Here is an 8,101-nt window from a genome sequence, read left to right as displayed (position 1 = left end):
TATATATATATATATATAGAGAGAGAGAGAGAAAACTACAAACTTTAAGCACCCAGAGAATCATTCCAATCATATTTGTGGATGAACACATAGTTTTCAAAAGAAGAAACAGGAATAAACAATAATTTCTGGAAATCATTCAGCATTCTTAACCACTGAGCAAATGTAAATCAAGATATTTTAATTACCATCACATCCATTTCAGAATGGCTATCATCATATAGTAGCAAAAAATGTTGGTAAGGACATGTCAGAGAAGAGCCAACAAAAGAAAGTATGTAGAAATGTATCATGTTGAGTCATTGCCTTATATGTGAATATTTAAAATAAACTAACAAATTAAACAATTAAAAAGCAAAACTGTATGTAAAATATTTCTCTCTCATTTAATTATTTTTTTGCATTTTTTAAATAAAATATATATGTGACTACTGACTAATACAAGGAGAGATCCTGAAAAAGAAGAAAGGAGATTAATGCAAACCGTACACTTGCTTTGCTGGCTTTACATTTACATAACTATTATCACAACCCTTTATAACTTCAAATTTAATATTAGTACTGCTTTTGCCACTAATATAAATTAGCAGAATAACTCTAAAGTTAGAGGTGAACTATATACCTTATCTGGTCAATAACTGAGAAAAGAACTTTCACACCATCTATGATGGTTTCATATAATCATCATAGAACAGGAAGATGAAAGAAAAATTGTAGAGGAAATTTTTTTTTTTTTTTTTGGTTTTTCGAGACAGGGTTTCTCTGTATAGCCCTGGCTGTCCTGGAACTCACTCTGTAGCCCAGGCTGGACTTGAACTCAGAAATCCACCTTCCTCTGCCTCCCAAATGCTGGGATTAAAGGCATTAACCACCACTGCCTGGATGTAGAGGAATTTTAATACAGCAACACGGCTGCTGTCGATAGAATACAAACACACCTAGAGTACATAATTTAATCCCAAACAATGTAGATAAGGTTAGTTTGAAGTACTAACTCTCTGGTTCCTGAATCCCACCAAGAGGGGAGTCTGTAGTCTGCACAGGTGAGAATGTGGACTACAGAAGCTAACAGCTTCTGGGACAGGCGGGATCCACAGAGCTTCTGTGGCAGACCCCATTTCGGAGATCAGATATCCTGGCACTTTCCCTGCCAAAGGAAATGTGTCCACCCAGTCAGGGAAGCCATTGCTCAAACATCTGCTGGAGACATCTTGGTTCCCGGATCCTGCCAAGACTAGTCTGCACAGGTGAGAGTGTGGACTACAGAAGCTAACAGCTTCTGGGACAGGCCTTGTTTCAGGCCTTCATCTTCTGTCAGGAGGTAAGTCTGAACAACATATATCTGTGTGCCTTCTCTGCAAGAGGAGAGATTGCCTACAGAGAATGCTCTAACCACTGAAACTCAGGAGAGAGCTAGTCTCCCAGGTCTGCTGGTAGAGGTTAACAGAATCACGGGAGGAACAAGCTCTAACCAGAGACAACTATAAAAACTGACTCCAGAGATTAACAGAGAGCAAAAGGCAGACGTAAGAATCTTACTAACAGAAACCAAGACCACTCACCATCATCAGAACCCAGCATTCCCACCTCAGCCAGTCCTGGGTACCCCAACACACCTGAAAAGCTACACCCAGATTTAAAGGCATATCTCATGATGATGGTAGAAGACATTAAAATTCATTTATCACAATTATGGTTTTGAAGTGCAGCTGACAATCCAAGCAAGTTTTGAATCAAAATGGTCAGCTATTAAATATTTGTGTGAGAAAAAACAAGCACAAAACTTTTCTTTAAAATGATGTAATGGATTTACGTACAGCTTTTGCCATAACTGTCTTCTTCATCACAATATGGTCACAAGCTCAACACCACATGAAATGTCATTTAAGAATATGCATGAATCTGCCTTTAGAATATCTTCTCTTCCTTAGGTTTTGAAGGTAGTATCACAGCTAATATAGAACGCATTCCTTCTTGCCATATTTTTAGCACAAGATCAAAGTTACATAGACATCTTTTTTCTTGCATGCACCCTGACTCGCCAGCAAGAAAGATGCTGCAACAGGATCCTTCTGCACACGTTTATTGGGAGAGCTTGATTGTAGAGGCAAAGAGACCCCAAGCCCAGAACTGGTGCTGCTTATATAGGCCTAGGAGAGGCGTGTCTCACACCCGGATTGGTTGTGCTTGGGTTATGCTTATGACCTCATTTGCATGCCTACATCTGATTGGTTAACTTGTCTCTCATCTGATTGGTTAACTTGTCTCTCATCTGATTGGTTAATTCTCAAAACCTCATCTTGGCAATAGAACCATTACTGCCTATGTATGCGTGGTGTCCAGCAGTAGCCAACTGCCACTCTGCAATGGCACATGTGGCTTCCAACACTTTTTGGAAAATTTTCTCAAGGATCCAACTTCTCTTCACAAAACTGTCAATAATGGGCCCAACAAATCTCAGGATCTTAGGCTAGGAACTAAGTCTTCAACACTGTTCGTGATTTCAATCCAAACTATATCACTGTTATGAACAAAATTGATAATAAAAAATTGGAATATTACTCTATACATATATTTAATGTGTGATATTAAAAAATGACATTTTTTACTTGATTTGATTCTTTTACCATTGCCTTCCTTATGTTCCTCTTGGATGGGATAGAAAGGACCAAAATATTACATCGTGAGTATTTGTAACTAAGAGTGAACTATCAAAAATAGAATATATGTATAAAGAATATTTAAACATAAATTATAAAATTACATGTGGGAATTTTGAAACGTCTTTTCCATATTAAAGTTATTCTAAAATGAATGTGTTTAAATCAGAATTTTAAAATTATTAAAATGAATAATTGGCATGCGATACAAATAAAACATACAACATTAATAAGTAATTTTGCTGAATATCCATTTGTATTCGGCAAAACTTGGTAAATTACTTTTAGAATCTTTAAAATTTGCTTAATTTTACTTTTAATTGTATTAATTACATTTTTTCTTTGTTTTCATAGGTGTATTTGTGGGTGTATATGTATGTGTGTATATTTGGAAGTTATAGGTCAATGTCAGAGTTATTTCTCAATCACCTATGATATTAATAATAATAATAATTATAATTATTATTATTATTTTACAAAGCTTCACCCACTGAACCTTTCCATAAGAAATTGACTGGGCATGCTGTCAGGTGAGCTCCTGACCTTCACTGGTTCTCCTTATGGGGTACAAATGCTGCCACAAGGCCAGATTTTGTGTAGGTTATATGGACTTGAAACCATCCATTGACATAAAATTGTTCTGAACATTACTGTGTCCACTCAAAATGTGTATGCCAAGCCTATTTACAACAAGAGTGTCTTCAAAGCAAAATCCTTTGATGACATAATCATAAAAAGCCATAAAAGCTTAACCACAAAATAACTTTCTTTCACAATCACTCTGATGATTTTCTGAATATAAATTGCTGGTTCAAATTTCATTTTCTTTAACCAGAAACAACAGAAGCAGACATATCTATAAATCTATAGAAATTCTCTCTCGTTTTATTAACAAGATAACCAAGGAGATTTCTGCATCTTTGGTTATGGTTTAAGAAATTAAATGTAATTAGTGTATGTGTTTCAGAGCACAGTTTGTGCTCTGTGCACCAAGTAGTTCAAGACTTTGGGCAAAGATGAAAATTTATTCTCAGTTTTTTTGTTTTCATTACAATAGCAGGAAAGTTCTCACAAGAAGGGCAGATGATAATGTAGGCTGAGAAAACTGTAATTGACAGAGCAGAAACAGGAGAGTGCTCCACTGTAAATCTAGATCAGAAACCATGCTCAGACCAGAAACTTCTGACTCCATCCATTTTCCATAGTGAACCTGCAGGCCAATTAAATGACTGCAAATGGATGCTACTGAGGTGTCCTCACTTGAATGGATTAATTTCATTACTAGAAATTACAAAAGAAACATTTCACATTAAACTACATAGGAACAAGACTTGATCAGTTTACCTTGCCCCAGTTTTTGAAGCAGGATTCTATGTGAGGCACTTACATGCAAAATGGCTCAGCTAACTTATCTTCCTTCAGAAGGGAAATGCAAGTCCCCTTTGCCATATGTTGGCAGTTACTCCATTACTGACAAGCTGGTCAAGATCTATGCACAGCACTAAAGAAAGTTGTTTTATTTCTACTCTCATCTAAATGGGCATTTTTAAGCCACATATAGAACAACCATATGTACCAATATTCTGACATTATAATGTGTCAGCAACACCAGCATGGTGACTTCTCATTGGCTTATGTTTCTCCCAGGAGAAACTATAGATAAATAGTCAAAATGGAGCAGCATAGGCCAGTCTCTTCTCACCTTTTCTCATGGTCTTTTCTTACATAGGCATAATTCCTTTCTCCTTCTCTCTCTTTCTCTTCTCTTTTCTCTTTTCTCTTTTCTCTTTTCTCTTTTCTCTTTTCTCTTTTCTCTTTTCTCTTTTCTCTTTTCTCTTTTCTCTTTTCTCTTTTCTCTTCTCTTCCTTCCCTTCCCTTCCCTTCCCTTCTCCTCCCCTTCTCCTCCCCTCCCCTCCCCTCCTCTCCCCTCTCCTCTCCTTCTCCCCTCTCCTCCTCTCCACTCTCTCCTCCTCTCCCCCTCTCCATCTCAACCCTCTCTCCCCCTCCCCCTCTCTTCCCCTCCCCCCTCCCTCTCCTTTTCCTTCTCCTCCTCTCCTCTCCTTTTCTTTTCCTTTCTTTTCTTTTTTCTTTTCTTTTTAATTTATCCCAAATATAGGGGGAGGCAGTAATGAAAGGCATAATAATATACAACTAATACAATTTCCTAATCCTTGGAAAGTTTCCATGTTTCCTACAGTGCACCCTGGATCTACTGTTGACATTGCTGACAACTGGAGAGCATTATTGACTTATTTTATAGCACTATGTGGGTGTTATTTCTTGTCTATTTTCAGATATTCATCCTACTACAAATTCAAATAGAAGCCTCACAACATCAGCATGTTCAGAAGCAGTCTAAATTTATGGACAAAAGGAAGGCACAAAGCTTTGCATTGTGTTTCTCCTGTGTTTGCAGCTGGAAACAGACCATGCATGCTTCTACTTGACACACAGTACTACTAAATCAGAAGTATATATCTGCAAGAGGAGAGTTGTCTGCCTGCACCGGAGGCCATTGCCAGAGCATCTGCTGGAGACATCTTGGTTCCCGGATCCTGCCAATACTAGTCTGCACAGAATCCAGACATCCAGGCACCTTCCCTGCCATAGGAGAGTTGTCCACCCTGCCCTGGAGGGATTCACCAGAGCATCCATGAGAACCAGTTTCCTTCCTGGATCCCTCCAAGACTAGTCTGCACAGGTAAGAGTGTGGATAACAGAAGCTAACAGCTTCTGAGACAGGCAGAAGACATCCGGGCACCTTCCCTGCCAAAGGAGAGGTGTCCACCCTGCCCCGGAGAGATTTGCTGGAGCATCTGCAGGAGCCATCTTCATTCCTGGATCCTGCCAAGACTGGTCTGCACAGGTGAGAATGTGGACAACAGAAGCTAACAGCTTCTGGGACAGGTTCTGTTTTGGGCCTTCATCTTCTGCCAGGAGGCAAATCCTTTCAATAGATATCTGTGCATCTTCTCTGCAAGAGGAGAGCTTGCCTGCAGAGAGTGCTCTAACCATTGAAACTCAGGAGAGAGCTAGTCTCCCAGGTCTGCTGGTAGAGTCTAACAGAATCACAGGAGGAACAAGCTCTAACCAGAGACAACTATAAAAACTGACTCCAGAGATTAACAGAGGGTGAAAGGCAGACATATGAAACTTACTAACAAAAACCAAGTCCAATCACCATCATCAGAACCCAGCACACCCACCATAGCCATTCCTGGGTACCACAACACACCCAAAAAGCTAGACCCAGTTTTAAAGGAATATCTAATGATGATGGTAGAGGACATCAAGAAGGACTTAAATAACTCATTTAAAGAAATACAGGAGAACACTGCTACAAAGTTACAAGTCCTTAAAGAAAAAGAGGAGAACACATTCAAACAGGTGATAGAAATGAACAAAAACATTCTAGGCCTAAAAAGGGAAGTGGGCACAATAAAGAAAACCAAAAGTGAGGCAACGCTGGAGATAGGAACTCTAGGAAAGAAATCTGGAACCAAAGATGTGAGCATCAGCAACAGAATACAAGAGAGGGAAGAGAGAATCTCAGGTGCAGAAGATTCCATAGAGAACATGTGCACAACAATCAAAGAAAATGCAAAATGCAAAAAGATCCTAATTCAAAACATCCAGGAAATCCAGGACACAATGAGAAGACCAAACCTATGGATAATAGGAGTAGATGAGAATGAAGATTTTCAACTCAAAGGGCCAGCAAATATCTTCAACAAAATTATAGAAGAAAACTTCCCAAACCTAGAGAAAGAGATACCCATGAACATACAAGAAGCCTACAGAACTTCAAATAAACTGGACCAAAAAGAAATTCCTCCTGACACATGATAATCAGAACAACAAATGTACTAAATAAAGATAGAATATTAAAACTAGTAAGGGAAAAAGGTCAAGTAATATATAAAAGCAGGCCTATCAGAATCACACCAGATTTTTCACCAGAGACTATGAAATCCAGAAGATCCTGGACAGATGTTATACAGACATTAAGAGAACACAAATGCCAGGCCATGCTACCATACCCAGCCAAACTTTTATTTACCATAGATGGAGAAACCAATGTATTCCACGACAAAACAAAATTCACACATTATCTTTCCATGAATCCAGCCCTTCAAAGGATAATAACAGAAAAAAGCCAATACAAGGACAGAAACCACACCCTAGAAACAGCAAGAAAGTAGTCCTTCAACAAACCTAAAGAAAGACAGCCACAAGAACAGAATGCCAACTCTAACAACAAAAATAATAGGAAGCAACAATTACTTTTCCTTAATATCTCTTAATATCAATGGAATTAACTCCCCAATAAAAAGACATAGACTAACAGACTGGCTACACAAACAGGACCCAACCTTCTGCTGCTTACAGAAAACCCATCTCAGGGAAAAAGACAGACACTACCTCATAATGAAATGCAGGAAAACAATTTTCCAAGCAAATGGTCTAAAGAAATAAGCTGGAGTAGCCATTCTAATATCCAATAAAATCGACTTCCAATCCAAAGTTGTCAAAAAAGACAAGAAGGGAAACTTGATACTCATCAAAGATAAAATCTTCCAAGAGGAACTCCCAATTCTGAATATCTATGCTTCAAATACATGGGCAGCCACATTCATTAAAGGAACTTTAGTAAGCATAAAGCACACATTGCACCTCACATAATAATAGTGGGGAACTTCAACACACAACTTTCATCAATGGACAGATCATGGAAACAGAAACAACACAGGTACAAAGTGAAACTAACAGAAGTTATGAAACAAATGGATCTGACAGATATTTACAAAACATTTTATCCTAAAACAAAAGGATATACCTTCTTCTCAGCACCTCATGGTACCTTCTCCAAAAATGACCATATACTTGGTCACAAAACTTGTCTCAAGAGATATAAAAATATTGAACTTGTCCCATGCATCTTATCAGATCACCATGGACTAAGGCTGATCTTAAATAACAATATAAATAATAGAAAGCCAACCTTCACGTGGAAACTGAACAACACTCTTCTCAATGATACCTTGGTCAAGGAAGAAATAAAGAAAGAAATTAAAGACTGTTTGGAGTTTAATAAAAATGAAGCCACAGCATACCCAAACTTATGGGACACAATGAAAGCATTTCTAACAGGGAAACAGATAGCTCTGAGTGCCACCAAAAAGAAACTAGAGAGAACACACACTAGCAGCTTGACAACACACCTAAAAGATCTAGAAGTAAAGGAAGCAAATTCACCCAAGAGGAGTAGAAGGCAAGAAATAATCAAACTCAGGGCGAAATCAACCAAGTGGAAACAAGAAGAACTATTCAAAGAATCAACCAAATGAGGAGCTAGTTCTTTGAGAAAATTAACAAGATAGATAAACCCTTAGCCAGACTCACTAAAGGGCACAGGGACAGCATCCTAATTAACAAAATCA

This window comes from Mus caroli, chromosome 16, assembly GCF_900094665.2.
Source record: "Mus caroli chromosome 16, CAROLI_EIJ_v1.1, whole genome shotgun sequence".
Taxonomy (NCBI): Eukaryota; Metazoa; Chordata; class Mammalia; order Rodentia; family Muridae; genus Mus; species Mus caroli.
This window is presented reverse-complemented; position numbering follows the sequence as displayed.